This window comes from Gekko japonicus, unplaced genomic scaffold, assembly GCF_001447785.1.
Source record: "Gekko japonicus isolate JY-2015 unplaced genomic scaffold, Gekko_japonicus_V1.1 scaffold1122, whole genome shotgun sequence".
NCBI classification, from domain to species: Eukaryota; Metazoa; Chordata; class Lepidosauria; order Squamata; family Gekkonidae; genus Gekko; species Gekko japonicus.
In genome coordinates this window covers 351,680-368,327 of record NW_015166456.1, presented here as the reverse complement: position 1 = coordinate 368,327, position 16,648 = coordinate 351,680, and the positions used below count along the sequence as shown (strand labels likewise).

The following is a 16,648-nucleotide window of genomic DNA, read 5'->3' as shown; positions in this document are numbered from 1 at the left end:
TGGTGGTGGTGGGGAGAGTTTGAGATCTTCTGCAAACATTCTGAAATGTTAGGTGAAAGAACAGGGGGGGAGAGAAATGCAAAAATAAAAGGGAGAAGAAAAAGAATCCACTTGCCATGGAAATGATCACTGCCATGATCAGGAAGATCTCTGCACACACGCAGGGATCTTTTGCAATAAATATTTACATTTTGCACACTTATGCAAAGACACACAGCCGTGGCAAATTTTGCTGAGATGCAAGTCCCCCTGAGTTCAATAGATGCTTTGCATCTTGTAAGTGAGCTGTGGTGGGGGGGGGGAGAAGAATGGACGCCCTAAAGACTGGGAGCTCAGACCACACCAGCTGCTTTCCCACCCCTGCTCAGGCTCCACCACACCTGGCAGCTTCTCCTCAGGGAGGGAGGGAGGGAGGGAGGGGGAACCGGTCTGCTGCCACCCCGCCCCCCTTGTGCGAGTGCCCAACAGGCAGAGACTCCGTCTGGGAGGCTGCAGTGGGTAAGTGCTTCTTATTTAAGAATGATGTTGTATTTGGAGGGATCCTGAATCTTTCAGCAGAAAGGAATTTTTTTTAGTTCTGCTCCCTAAGGCTTTCAAGGCATGAGACACAGAGATGGTTTGCCATTGCCTGCTTCTGCGAAGAAACCCTGGATTTTCTTAGAAGTCTCCCATCCAAATACTAAGCAGGATCAGCCCTGCTAAACTTCTGAGATCTAAGGAGATCAGGCTAGACGGGGGTTTAAGAATTCAAAAAATCCCGCGACAGCTGGGATTTGCTCTCATGAGATCAGAGCCTTCCCCCTCCCCCCTTCTGCTAGCTGCCGGTGAGTAAACGAGCGGGGAGGGGAGGAGGTTACTGCGGAAGAGAGATACTGAGGGCAGATCTGCTCATCCCCCCCCCCATAGCCAGTAAACCAAAACAGTCCAGTGGCACCTTTAAGACGGAGTTCTATAAAGGAACCAGCTCTGGCTTCTCTGTCAGGGCAGATCTGCTCACCCCCACCCCCATAGCCAGTAAACCAAAACACTCCAGTGGCACCTTTAAAACCGAGTTTTATTCAGGTACAGGCTCTCCCTCCTCTGTGAGGGCAGATTTCTCTCCTCACCCCCAGCTATTAATCCAAAACAGTCCAGTGGAGCCCTGCTGTCTTCTGACACATGTCCCGTGATGTCAGGGGGTGTGGCCTTCTGTCAGGGGTGTGGCATATGCTAATGAGTTATGCATTGCCTCTGGCCCAGCCCCCCCCCCAGGAAATTGGAAAGTCTACGCCCTTGGATGGGCCGTAGGCTGGAAGGATGCCGAGCCGCTCTGTTTCTCTGCATCCTTCCTTTGAAGCCCTGCCTAGGCCCACCACAAAACTTCCCCCGTCCCAAGAGCACCGGAATTTGCTGCCCAGACATTTGTTACACTGGTGGTCTCTGCAACGCTTCAGACAACTAATGGAGTGAATGACAGGAGGTAGCAGAATCCACTCTTAAGACAACAGATTAATCACTATCTAACTCTACTGCTACTAAATACAATCAGAGTGCTGTTATGCAAAATACTAAATACAATATTATCTGACCTAACAGGTCATACCAGGGAATCCTATCTGTCTAAATATTTTAAGTCCCTGGAATCACAATCACACAATATAATATTGCTATAATATTGCTAGCTGCATTCAATCTCAAATTTATTAATATTGCTAGGTACATTCATTCTCAAATTTATGAAAAGAGGTAAACATTGCTAGTGTTCTTTACATTCTCTCCTCTCTCTGTGTGTGTCTGTGTGTATAAGGAAAGCTAGATTAGGTTTAGAGGAGGGTGGAGTGAAAACTGGTGGAAGGAACATTAACTATCTGAGATATGCAGATGACACCACATTACTGGTAGAAAATAGTGAAGACTTGAAACGACTACTGATGAAGGTTAAAGCAGAAAGTACCAAAGAAAGATTACAGCTGAATATTCAAGAAGACAAAAATAATGGCTACTGGGGAATTACACAACTTTATGGCTGACAATGAAGAAATTGAAATTGTTCAAGATTTTCTATTCTTTGGCTCCATCATCAACCAAAAGGGATACAACAATCAAGAAATTAGAAGGGGGACTTCCGGTCTAAGCGTTTCGCTGCTCGGACGCATCTCGTCTCGCTCAGATGGAGATGCGCCGAGACCCGTCTGACGAGTGGGGTTCAAGTTCGTCCTGGACCCCCCCCAGGGTCTCTATAGGAGACCCCCATCCTGGGGAGCTGAGGAGAGCCTCTTCCAAGGGGACGCCCGAGGAATTGAGGCTCACCTTCTTCCCCGATAGGTACCTTTGCCGCGGAGCCAGCATGGCACCTAGAGACGACTGCCGGAGCAAGCAATCATGACCAACTCGTTAAAAAGACTTCCAAAAGATCTCCAAGGCTACAAACTGTGAGTTAAGCAAAGCTCAGGTGAAAAATAAGCGAATGGAGCCTTGGTAGTAATTGGAAGCGCCTAAGTTTGAAGCGCGGGGGGAGGAGATTTCAAGCCCCGCCCATAGGAGTAAACTGTAAAAAATGGTTTTAAAGCAAAAATAAAGAGACTTTGAGCCAATAATGCTAGGAAAAGCTGAAGGCAGCAGGAAAAGACTCAATAAAAAAGCAAGAGTCCAGTAGCACCTTAAAGACTAACAAAATATGTGACAAGGTATGAGCTTTCACGAATGACTCATGAAAGCTCATACCCTGCCACGTATTTTTTGTTAGTTTTTAAGGTGCTACTGGACTCTTGCTCTTTTCTGCTGCTACAGACAAACACAGCTACTCGTCTTGATCTGACTCAATAAAGGAAGCCACGATGCTCAGTTTGTAAGACCCAAGCAAAGCTGTTAAGGATAGGATGTCAAGACGTTGTGTGTGTGTGTGTGTGTGTGTGCGCGCTTTGACATTAATACGAAGTTCAGTGGAAGAAACCAATTTCCAGAGCACAAGAAAATGTTGAATGATGAATGGACCATAGTTGAATATCCTGAAGGTGATCAATGTACTTTGGTACTTTTGAAGAATTCCAAACTGAGCACTACAATTTTATTATTATTTCTGAGCAAAGTCCAAAAGAACCAGTTGAAGAGCAGTGGAAATATATGACTTTTTGCAGAGGGGTCGAACGAATTTGTTATGAGGGCCGGATTTGACATAAATGTCACTTTGTCAGACCAAGCCATGTGTGCCATAAAATGTAATGTCAGATATCTTTATAAACTTTATAAAGGACAGCAGCTGATAAGCTCTGAGTTGGTATGTCCTCATGGCAAGGCCCCTGAGCTGGAAGGGGTGTGTGCAGAGGAAAACCCACATGGGCAGGCTGGAGAGCTAGCAGTGCAGCACTGGGCAGATGCTCCCACACTGCCTGGAGGGGGGCAAACCCCTTCCCCAGCCTCCTCCTGCCGCCAATGCTGTGGGCCCAGGGTAAAATGCAAATCAGTTGGGTATTGCAAGGTCCCTCCTGTCCCTCAGCCACCATTGAAAGGGACTGGGAAGACAAGCTGAACAACCCCCCCCCACCTTTGGAAGCAGGGGGGCAGCTGCCCAGGTCACATGCATAGTGGGATCCAGGCCAAGCAAAGCCCGATATGTTGGAGATGCCTGTGTGGCAGCAGTTTCCTCTGGCCAAGGCCACCAGGTGATCCATAGGGGGGCAATGCTGGGGGTTCAAGGCAGAGATCATCGAGATCACTGCCTTCATGCAGTGGCAGCTGTCCCAGGCTGAAGGCCGCGGGATCATCAGATGGGGGAGCAGGCACCATGCTCACAAAGCCATGCATGTGGCAGAGGCCCCAGGCTACCCAACAACCAGTACAACTAGAGATTGCTGGCACACATTCCCCCACCCCCAAGGTGGCAGCTGCTTATGGCTGAAGGCTGCTGGATGGTCCATGGGGGAGAGAGGCTCGGCTGCCAAGTCACATGCTCAGTGGCAGGACTAGGCCTCCAATGTGTGAAAGTAAAATATCAGCTCTACTGAACCTACTGCATTTTTGGCCACTGAGCTCATACAAGGTTTTGACATTTCTGAAATATAATTTGGCAACAAAATGTATCCATCCAACAAACTTATTTGCTCCATGGCCACTATTCGATTGTTTCCTGTCTATTCACTATGGGAAAATAACATGGGAAGGAGTATGAGAGCTTATGGGCATGGAGAGAAAACCCAGAGAAGTGTTCAATGAGAAAGAAAAAGTAACTGCTTGTGATCTGAATAAAGGCTGGTTCTTAGCTGCCCTGCTCAGAAGGTAAAATAAATAACTAAAGCTGAAAAAGAAATAAGTAGCCATTCACTTAGAGCCACTGTTAATAAGAAGGTCACGGCAATGCCTAGCCCTACCACAAAGTGGCTATCTATATTCAACTTTGTATCAAAACTCTGATAATGCAACTTCCGGTTTTTGGCGACTCGCAAGTGGGCGTGCTCCATCGTAGCTCTGATGTGAGCGCCCCACAAACGTGCCGATAGAGGGTCCGAGTTGATCTTGGACCCCCCAGGCCCCCTGGAGGGGGGCCACAGCCTGGGGCACGAGAGGTGCCTCTCCCAAGGCGGAAGCCAAAGGATTGAGGCCCCTTTTTGCCCCAAAAGGCCCCCACAGCAAGGAGCCAGCATGGCACCAAGAGGCGCACACCGGACAGAGCGCACAAGGATCCTAAGGAACAATCTTCTCTAGATACGCAACGAACACAGGTACAAACATGAGTGAAGCTATGACCCAGCAAACAATCGATAAAATGCTAGCAGCAAAGCTGCCCCAAAGCCTCAAACAAGCGGAAGGAGGAGGGGAATGCCCGATCCCAAAAAGACTGAATTTAAAGTGGGAGGCGGAAAGGGTGGCTTGAAGGAAGCAGTTTACGATGGAGTGTGCGGTGGATCAGCAATCAATCAATCTAATTTATTGCGGCAGGAGCCAGTAAAACAGTACAATTCTGATATAAAAGGGATTAAAACAGTAATAACATGGGAATAATATAAAAACATTAACAGGAGAGAGTTAATAACATTAGTAAAGTTAAATAGTGTTAATAAGAGAATCATACAATTTTTTCAGCTAAAATAAGTTTGTGTTTCCTAATAGCTAAGCAACAAAATTTTGCCACAGCGTAAGTCACTGAGCTCTGAACGTCTTCTAAGCGGAATTTACGAAGGACTTCTGGCCTATAGTCAAGATAAGACTGCAAAGGGCTAAATCTAGACAGAAGGGGTAGTATAAGATGGTCTTGTTCCTCCTGATAGAATCTGCAGAACAGGAGGACATGAGTAATTGATTCCACCATATTAGCCATGCATGGGCATATATGTTTATGCATTGGGGCTTGAGTGAATTTACCTTGCAGTAAAGCGGAAGGGAGTGCCTCAAAACGGGCTCTGGAAAAGGCCCATCTATAGGGTTCATAGGTAATGTTAACTTAACTTGAGTTTATTACTTTAAGGTAAAGACCACAAATTACAGAATAAAGGAAGGTTAAGGGTATATAATTGGATAGAACATGTAACGGTTTAATAAACAAGTAAATAGTTAATAATTTGTATAAGAAATGTAATTTGATTTAATAACTCTAAAAATCTATGTAATCTACGAAAATGAAATGTTTGTATTCTTGTGGAAAATATGGATAATAAACGAGGGGGGAGAATTTGTGTTGATCAGGTAGGGTAAAAGTAAGGTATTAAACCCTTTGGGTTGTAATGAATTTTTAGCCAGAGCATTATAGCCTGCTCCCAGACCTTTGTTTCGACTCTGAGTAGCCCAGCCTCTTGCCTAAGTGTTACATTAGAGATACGTCTAGGAACACCAAATAGAGATATAAGACATTTAGATTGAACCTTTTCAAGGGTCTTTAGATTGGCAGAAAGTCCGATTTGTGAGCCATACAGGAGTTGAGCCAATGATTTTGCCTGGAAGGTTTTTAAGGCTGTGGGGAGAAAGCCTGCACCTTTCCTTCTAAATAATCTAAGAATGGCATTTGCACTTCTCTCTGCCAGGTTAGCTGATGAGCACAGATGTGCTGAGAATTTAGAATTATAACAAAAGGTAATGCCTAAGTATTTAAAGTTCTTAACTTGATCTATGGCATTTACTTTAATATTCCAGTTGAACTTCCTGAATGAGTTACCAAAACGGACAATTTTAGTTTTAGCAAAATTAATAGATAGTAATTCAGTGTCACATTGCTCTTTAAATCTGATCAGGGCTCGCTTCAGGCCAATCCTTGTCTGGGATAAAAGAACAGCATTGTCAGCATACATTAAGATTGGAACCTTTCTGCTATCTGAGAATGAGGGAGCATGAGTATCAATTGAATGAAGGCATGTGATTAAGGAGTTAACACAGATGTTAAATAAGAAGGAAGCCAAAAGGCAAGCTTATCTGAATTCTTTTTGCACTGGAATTCTTTTCGATAGTTTCCCATCTTGTGTGAGCCTTATTTGGATGTCATTATTTTCATGCAGTTTAAGGAATAGAAGCAATAGCCTTCTATCGATACCCATGTCAGCCAATTTGGCCCAAAGCCTTCCCAAGAAACAGAGTTAAAGGCCGCCTTGAGGTCCACAAAGGCCACGTACAAGGTATTCTTCCGATGTTTCACATATTTAAAAATAAAATAATCTAGGACTAAGCAATGATCAATAGTAGCGCGCCCAGGTGTGAAACCAGCTTGTTCAATTTCAAGCAAGTTGCTATGATCTAGCCAGTCACACAGCTTCTGACAGAGGTGTTTAGTATATAACTTACAAATCACATTCAGAAGACTAATTGGTCTGTAGTTCGATGGATGGATCATAGGGGCTACCCTTTTTAAATAAAGGAACAATTATAGCCAAGCCCTAGTCTTTGGGAATCTGAGCTGAGGCATCTATATAGGAAAAAAGATTTGCTAAGACTGGAGTCCACCAATCTATGTGTGATTTTAAAAGCTCAGCAACTATAAAGTCACCTCCTGGGGCTTTTCCAAATTTCAATTGTGATATTAACAAGGTAGTTTCAGATACAGAGACTGGAGGCCATTGTGTGGACTGAACTAGAAGGATATCAGGAGGAGCAAGATACTGCTGATCCCTAAATAAGCTGTTATAATGTTCTTCCCATGCTTCTGCAGAGATAAGATTGGGGGCATTAGAAGTCTTTATTTGTGAATTGGAGATGATTCTCCAGGAGCTGACATTATCTTTTTCTCTAGTGGCCTTAATGAGGGATTGCCATAAAAGGGAATCAGCAGCTCTTTTTTTGGCTTTTAACAGCAAGAAAGCAATAAATCACCAGACTTACGGAGAACTTTTAAACTTTACTTTTGTGTAAACAATGACACAGCAAGCAGAATAAATGGTGTCAAAAACGAAACTTATAACAGGAATGGCCAGCACATCATCGCTGGCTACCAGACTGAAAGCGACCATAGACTTTACCAAACCAGCTATACACATTGCAAAAGGAACTTAAAATTTCAGCGAGAAAGAAATAAAGCGATGTTCCTGAAACAACAACAGAAAGCAGAAAAGGGACCTGAGAAAGTGGAGGAGAATAAAGACGCAGAAGAAGAGGGAGAAGGATGGGAAAGACTCTGATATTAATTCAATCAGTCGGGCAAAACCCTTTGATTTTGAAGCAGAACTAGGGGTTGCTACCCCTAAAGCATTTAAAAACTAATTTGGACTTTGACAGGAGGAGAGGAAAAAGCAAAATAGCTTAATTTCGATATCCTGAGGTTTATTCTTAACGCATAACTCCAAACTAATGATATTTACACTATAGCGTTTATTGTCAACTAAGATATACAATTACAGCCAAATAAGTTTGTGATTGTTTGCTTTTTAATTTGATATTTTTCCAGTATTATCTCTCACGCTTTACTATTCTGATGAAAGCGATGTATCAACAACTTCAAACTTTTGTAATAATGATCCTTGGTACTCTAGTTTTAGGCTGTTCCCATCCCCCAACCCTGTAGTATTGTAGTTTTAGAAAAGCAATAAAAATGTTTTTTTAAAAAAAACCTCTGATAATGCAGCTAGTATAATTTTACCATGCAGATTTTCAACCGGATAAACGTGGAAAAGGCCAAGCTCCTTACTTTGCCCTGTGGCTTACTACCAATCTTTGCATGCTATCATTAGAATACGGTAAAGATAAAAGAAAAAGGAATTTCAAAAGATGCTAATTGTAGCACAGTTAGGACTTCCAGCTCAATTAATCAAGTGGTGCATATGCAAGAACGGTTTGGGAACATTTTGGAGATGCGGTTTTGAAAAAGATTTTGTGCATGCACACTTGCATTAGAGAAAACTTGTTTCCTTTTTAGCACCACCCAACAACTAGCCATCAAGGTAGGGTTGTCAGACCCCCTGAAGGAGGCAGGGGTCCCCCACTGCCAGGCCCCACCTCCTCGTTACCAGTCACCCGGCAGCAGGGGAACTTATCCTGAAAAAGAGGGAGAACCATTCAACATCTGGGATGTTGGGGTGACACTCTGGTGTTTGAGCAAAAACTCTTATCATAGAAGAGTTTTTGCCCAAATACCAGATGGTTGCCCTGATGTCCCGGAAGTTATGACATCACTTACGGGTCATGTGGGCAATGATGTAGACACATTGCTGTACATTGGCTGGGTATCCCTGCTGCTCCCAGTAAGTCCCCCCCATCTCCTGCTGTCGCGGCTCTTGCGGTCTGCCATTGACTGGCTTCCCGTCGTCATCCCACCATTAAACCGGGGCTGCCCGTGGGCCACTGGGGACCTTGGGTGGGGATGAAGATTAAGGAGGAAGAGGAAGGGGAGGCCTCAGAAAAAGGGGTTCTCACAGAGGGGTTGCTTCACCCCACGCCCCTGTCTAGGTTTTGGCTCTGCTCGCTGTGGACCTGTCGCATAGGGCTTTCTCTTGCCCTTTGCTGTCACTGTCCTCTCCTCCCCAGCCACCTTTCTTCCCCTTATATCCTCTCCCCCTCCCCTTCGGCCTTTCACCCCTTTGCCCCACCCCCAGCTAAAGCTGTAGACACCAGGCTGCCTTTGTCTGGCCATGCCTCCCGGGTGTTCCCCGAATGTGTGGTTGCTCCTCCGCCCGCAGCCTGCCCCAATCTGCCCACCCAGACTCCTGCCCAGCCTGTCCTGGTGGGCCTGGGGGCCATCATTGCTGACTCGCAGTCCGCGGGGGCTGCCGCCTCCCGGCCCCATGGCCCCTGACACTGTTGGGTGTGGGCCCGTCCCTGGGCCTTGCCACCCTTCCTCTGCGGCCTGGGCTCTCCCTGGGGCATCAGGCGCTTTCTGGCTGCTTCACCCGGCAATGCAGACTCTGCCCCTGGTCATCGTGCCACAGTTCCGTCGCCTTTGCTGCCTTTGCTCTGGGCCTGTACAGCTCCCCAGGTAGGGCGGGGGCTGGGTGATCGAGCTACTGTGGGTGGCGGTGTCTTCCACCACATCAGGGTCACGGCTTTCAGGTGGGGGCAGGGATCCTGGGGTTCCCCAGCTTGCTTTCTTACCCCCCTCTCGGCTCCGCAGGGCTTGACCAGGACACCTGCCAGTTGCCAGGAGGGACCTGCCAACCCTACATCAAAGCAGAACAAAGTCTGAGTCCAGTGGCACCTTTAAGACCAACAAAGTTTTATTCAAGGTATAAGCTTTTGTGTGCAAGCACACTTCTTCAGATACAGTAAAGCAGAATTTCCTCAACCAATATATATAGGAAGGGGGGCTTAGTTGTCGGGAAGGGCCGATTAGAGTGAAGACAGAGACAGAAACAAAACTGGAAATTACCAGCACATACATATAGGTAGTGAGTGAGCGGTAAATTATCATACAGCATAATGAAGATGTTTAACAGATAAAAGGGTCAAACAAGAATAATAAACTTAGTTTATATGGTTCCCATTAGTTTGGGTTCAATTCTGGGGGGAAACAGTGAGGGAAATGAATATGTCAAAATTGGAAATTGATGTATCCTTGATTGGAGAATGTTGAGAGTAAAGTGGGGTGGTGGAAGTGAAAGAGATTGCTGAAATGATGAAATGGCTTGCAAAAGCCATTAAAAAGGAATGTTTCCTTTAAATGTCTATTGCAGCCCATTTTAGCGATCCCATTTTGCAATCCATTTCAGCTATCCTTGTTAGGCTGAAATAGATGCAAGCCATTTTAGCGATCCCTTTCGCTCCCCCCCCCCCCCCGGCTTCCAAGCAGGGTGGAGTGAAAGGGATAGCTGAAATCACTTCCAACTGGGAAGGCATTTAAATGCCTTCTCAATTCACTTGTGAGTTCTGCTGCTGCCGTGGTGGCACAAGGGGCAGGGCTTGCAGAAGGCATTTAAAGAGACTATGGTCTTTTTAAATGCCTTCTCCAAGGCCCGGCCCTGGCACCAGTGCATCTGCCAACATGAACTACACGAACCCACCTGGGAGGTTTGTGGGAGGTTCATGGGGCTTATGAGGGCAGGATGGCACAAACCAAGGTTTGCGAACCACAAACCAGGACAAGTTTGTGACAAACTTAGGGGGTTTTGGGGTTTTTAATAGCATTTTTATTTTTCCAAAAACAAACAAACATAAAATTAGGGATACAATAGTTCATATGAATCTTTTCTCTATTACAGTACCTCATACACTAATTAAATTTGTCTAATTTTTTCCATCATATATTGTTATATAAAGTTTGCAAATATATGAATATACAGTTTATTTTCTACTAACATAAACTTTTCCTGAACATGTTATTAAATTTTTGAGTTATTTTGTAGAATGTGTAATTTTTTATTCCGAATACAAGTATATTAGGATCTTACTCCGTCAAAAGTATCTGGAACTCCCTCAATATATAAATCCCTAAGATCCAGGGAATTATCCCATACATTTCCCAAAGTTTTTATAGGTATCCGCTTCTTCTTGATTTTCTGATTTCTCCTCTTAAGTTTTAAAGTCTTGATTCTATGTCGTTTTACTTTAAAGGTGTAGAAATTATCTTCTGGAAGCAGCCATCTATGTTCCATCTTTGTGATAGCTTGTAATTCCATATATTGGGTTTTTTTGTTCTCTCTGAGATAAGGAAGTCACTATTTTGGGAGTTTCTTCAGCCATGATTCTTTTATTTTATTTGTTTTAATTGTGAAATGTTTGTTAAGATCAAGTATAACATATCAAAACATACAATAACTGCAAAACATTATGCAGAAGTCTTGAGAATCCGAAATTAAAAACCAATTGGTTAGGCACCAATAAAACATTAACATACATCTACAGTTATAACATAATAAGACGGTATCAATTCTGTTCACCTATACAAAAGTGCTGTTGCTCTGATATACAAGAGGAGGCAGCAAGGTGAAAGTCAAGGTGAAATCAGAAGTGGAGCCATGTGTAGTAGCTCGTCCTAGAGGGAAGCACGTTATGCTCTGCCATGAAGTCAAGTACTGGATTGATAAATACAAATTTATCATAAGTTCTACTGGAACTGTTTTGTAATTGGTCCACAATGTTAGAGATTTTATTCATCACAAACTGATCCCAAATCTTGTCATACCAGGATGTCAGAGTAGGCGGTGTTGGAGATTTCCATTTTGCTGCAATTGTGAGTCTGGCTGCTGCAAGAAGAATGGAGGTAGGGGTCTTTTTAGCCACGATTCTTTTATAGAGTCTCTGGTACATTTTTGTAAAAGTTGTGTTTCTCTTTGTAGGCATAGATTCTTTTTTGTAGATCCAGTCCTTTTGCTTGTAGGTTTCCTCTGTGTCTTCAAAGCAGTCATGTCTTTTTTTCTCCTCTTTCCATGCTGTCTGGGCTGTTTCCCTCTTAGTTTTGACCTGTTGCGTCAGTATTTGGATTTCTGTCTGTACATAGTGGAAAACTTCTTCAACTGCTTTTTTAACAGCCACAGCAATTGTATTTTGAACCATATTCAGAAAATCCTTCAGGGAAGCCTGTATAGGTTTATTGTCCATAGATTAGCTACTCCCTAAGTAGCTAATAGTAAAGCCTCTGGGGTCTTTTGCAGTCTATCAGTACAATTCATTTTCCCCAAAAGGTGGTAAAACATTAGACTCTCTATAAATATTTTCCCAAACCAAGTTTTACAGCGATAACAATTTTAGAGAGTATATATCAACAACTATTGTGGTTCAGACAAAGCTAACATAGGGCAAAAAGCTTATCAATTGTTTACATACCAAAGCAATACAGTCAAAACAAAATGGAGGTTTAAAGTTTCAATAGAGATAAACATACATTGTTATGGGAACTAAGTATATAAGAAATTCAGAACAAGATCCAGTAAAATGTAAAGCCTTTATAATTCAAGTGTTAAAGTTATCACAGGTCCCAAAGTTCAGTATTAGTTCCAGTCTTCATAAACCCCCCCAAGAAGATTAATTTGGCTCTCACTAAAGTTCAGAATCATAGAAGGGATGATAACTCTTGAAGATATCAATTTAGACAGGGTCCTCTCTTGTTTTCTTCGCCCACTAGGTTATTTATACAATTATTTTAAATCCTTTTCTTAGCCGCGGTAAAGGTAAGGGGGGGGGACTGGAAAAAAGTTCTTCACCCCTCCCTTGCGGTCTTTTTAAACTTTAAAGGGGCTGACGTATAGTAAGAAAAAAAGAGAGGAAGAAATGGTGGTTTGTAGGAGGTAGATCTTGCACTACACTAATGGGCATTAGTTAATTAAATACCTTCAGGCAACTGAACAATGCACAGTGGTAAAAAGCTATATCAATCAAACGGTTTAATTAGAGAAGCCACTGCAATTTATACAGTTCACTGTTAGACAAAATAACATTTTCTTCTTGCAATTTGTTTTAGGTTAGGCAATCTATGAACCAAAAAAGTGACATTATGCTAGTTAGACACCCCCCCCCCCACACACACACACACTCTTCATTTGCAGAACCCAAGGAAATGCTATCATCACAATGCCACTTCTTATAACAAAATACCTTTAAGCAAGTTTGTATATGAGAGACGGTGGGTCAGTCAAATTGGTCTAGTATAGGAGAACAGGAATGCATAGAGATGCTATCCAGACAGCTTACATATCACCCTACAGCAGTGGTTACTACCACACCTTTTGGTGTAGCGATCTACAAGCCCAAATTGTACTTCGTATGGTGACCCCACTTAACCCACCCTGATTATGCACTAATCAATAAAACTACAAAAGTCTGGGATTTATTTCCACAGCCTTTACAACCCACTATTAGGTTAGGACCCTCAGTTTGGGAAATGCTGCCCTATAGCACTAAGATCTGTTTTTCCGTTTTTTTTGGGGGGGGGTTAATTAAACTGTCTGCTGGAGCACAAGTATATGAGTACCATAATATAGGTCTGCATAGTGGAGTTAACAAACCTAGGATACATAATCACTTTCCCTTACCTAATACTCTCAGACACTTATTCCTTCCCTCCATTTTCCAAAGCCCAGTCCTACTAACATCATATGATTGGTACATAGCTACTCTAGATCTAAAATAGATAGCCTAGTAAGGGAAAAAATACAACCAGGTCTGTGTTCCTTCTTTACAACCATTTTATGCAGTCTTGTAGTAAATCTACAGGGAGCGGTGGCGCAGGCGATAAAACGCCTGCTGGTAACATTAGTGAACAGCTGCTACAGCTGTTCGAGACCCACCGCGGCCAGGGTGAGCTCCTGGCCCTAGTCCCAGCCCCCGCCCACCCAGCGGTTCGAAAGCAATTAATATAAGCAAGTAGATGAATGGGTACCTGCCCTTAGGTGGCAGGGGGCACCCTCCCCGTATGGGTGTGTGTGACAGGAGCAGTAGAAGCGACTGCAGTGGCGGCGGTAACGGTGGAAATAGCGGCGATGGAGTGGCGTAGCGGCAGAGCGGCAGAGCAAAGGCAAGCGGAGCGATGGAGGTGGAGACAGAGGTGGAGCCACAGAAGGACGTGGGGACGTGACGCAAGCACAGCGGAGCCGTACGGATGTTAGCTGGGCTGTAAGTCGATACGACCCACATACCAGACGAGCCCGCCAAAAGAAAGAAAGAAAGAAGAAGCCGCCGGACCGGACGACCACCAGGAACTGAGCACTGACACCCGAAAGACCGCCCGGGAAGAACAACCAAGAAAAACAGCGAGCCCTGCCACCTGGGTGCCAGTAGGCAGCCCCAACCCCTGTAGACATGTGGCCTTAGCTAGGGATAAATTTGGAACTTGCAAGCCGCTCAGAGACCCTTTGGGGTTGGAGCAGGGTAAATAATATAAATAAATAATTAAATCATTTTTAGAGATAGCTGGTAGAAGTATGCTACCTTGGGCAATGAAATAAGCCAATTGATATATTAGTAATTACAAGTAGGGAACCCACAAGGAACTCACGGGGAAGAGAAGTCCCATCCTCTTGCTAGTCCCCAATTCTTCCTCTTTTGTTCAAGCAACCTCCTCCTTCTCCTGTCATTCTTCCCAAACTGTTTCCTCCTCCTCCTCTTTTTCTTCTTCTTTCCACCCATTGCCAACATTGCCTTGCTCCCTCCCACCAGCATCCCACCACTGCTGCTGTTTCTCTCATTGTTGCCTTCTCCACCTGTCCTCTCCCCCATCACTGTTTTGTACCATTTTAATGTCCAGTTTCTGTATTAAACACTGCACCATTTCCCCACCTTCCATTAAAACAGATGTTTTGCTAATCTCACAGAAACAGGGTCACATTTATTGGTCACATTTCTCAGACAGCCTGAACAATTAACATTATCACAATGTCCATAGAGCATGAAATTAATTCTATTTCTCTGCTCCCTACATAATAAAACTTCATATTCTGAGACAAATACAGCATTCTAGAACACATATTCACTACTAGGAACTTATCTCCTAGCTGGGTTCCATACATGCATGTACAACTGTTAAAAAAAATTAATCAAAAAAGCTATTTCCCCCCATCTACTGGCACAGAAAATGACCAGAGACAATTTTTGCTCTGCAATTTTATCTTGATGAACATTTTACACATGCAAGGTACATACACAAGAAAAATCAATCCCCCATACTGATTTTTAGCAATTTCACTGCCTGTAATTGTAAAGTCATACAATGAATAAGGAGAATTGTGTAGGGATTTTTAGGGAAAGAAGTTTTTAAAAACAAAACAAACACCCATTTCATATAGGCATATATACAAATGTCCTTATTTTTCTCCATTTTCCTATGTTCATAAGCATGACTAAGTAAACAACAATATAAAAGATGAAAGGCAGAAACAGAACTCATCCGTCGCCGTATCAGGGCAAAGATGAAAGGAAGGAAGGGAACTTGGGATCCCCTTGCAGTACCTCAACAGATACAGGATCAGGGACCCCGAGGACCCCAAATGCTCCTTGTAAAACCAGTCCTCCACCCTCAGTTTCAGCCCCCCAGTCAACAGTTTCAATGTCTCCGATAGTAACAAGACTAGAAAATATTAAACAAAGCCTCCAGAATCTCTGCTTCTGGGCTAGGACACAATGAAACCTGGAGGAAGAAAGCCCTAGCTGAATGGAAGAACCCACCTCCCGAGCACTGGGAATGCCTCTCCAAGAGGTGCCAGCTCCTGAAGGTGGAGTTGCCATGGTCTATGCTCCATTTATCACTTCTGACTTATTTGGTGCAGTGGTTAAGTGTGTGGACTCTAATCTGGGAGAACTGGGTTTCATTCCCCACTCCTCCACTTGCAGCTGCTGGATGACCTTGGGCAAGCCATAGTTCTGTCAGAGCTGTCCTTGAAAGAGCAGTTCTTTCAGAGCTCTCTTAGCCCCACCTACCTCACAGGGTGTCTGTTGTGGGGAAGGGAAGGGAAGGGAAAGGAGTTCGTAAGCTGCTCTGAGACTCCGAGTGAAGGGTGAGAGCATGATTTGTTTCAAGGAATCTTTGCCACTCATAACCCAACATGGCAAGATGTTCAGACCTTATTAGGAATTCCCTTGAGTCCAGAAGAGGCTTTTGGTCTGGGAAAAGGCCAGAGCCATTGCACAGACTGAACACACTGCTTACACTGGGCCAGATCCTGATGAGGTGCTACCTAACAAAGATCCTGAATGGGATCACCAAACCAGTGGAGGGCACAAAGTACTAAAAACATTTTAGTTGGCTTTTCTAAAGGGCTCAAAGGTGCAGTTCCAAAGACTGTAAATCTGGCCAAGTTATATGAAGTGAGACAAGAACCCCAAGAATTTCCAGCAAAGTACCTGCAACATTTAATGGAGACTTTTAAGCAGTACAGTGATATAGACCCTGAGAAACCTGAAAATGCAAAAATGTTGAATGTAATGTTTATTGTACAGTCAGCTATTGACAGGGCTTGTTTTGTAGAAAAAGCCCAGCAGGAACTCATTACCATAATATGCACTACCTAACAGCAGAAACTCACTAGCATATTAGGTCACACCCCTGACAGCACAGATCTGCCCTCACGGAGGAGGGAGAGTTTGTACCTGAATAAACCTTGATCTTAAAGGTGCCACTGGACTGTTTTGGATTGCTAGCTATGGGGGGGGGATGTGCAGATCTGCCCTCACAGAGGAGGGAGAGCTTGTACCTGAATAAACCTTGATCTTAAAGGTGCCACTGGACTGTTTTGGATTGCTAGCTATGGGGGGGGGATGTGCAGATCTGCCCTCACAGAGGAGGGAGAGCTTGTACCTGAATAAACCTTGATCTTAAAGGTGCCACTGGACTGTT

General features: G+C 44.0%; 1 protein-coding gene across 1 annotated transcript in view; it reads right to left on the bottom strand.

Annotated features, from left to right (window-relative positions):
- Positions 1 to 16,648, bottom strand: part of PTPRZ1 (protein tyrosine phosphatase, receptor type Z1) — a 194,514-nt gene that overhangs the window by 95,286 nt on the left and 82,580 nt on the right. The window lies entirely within an intron of this gene.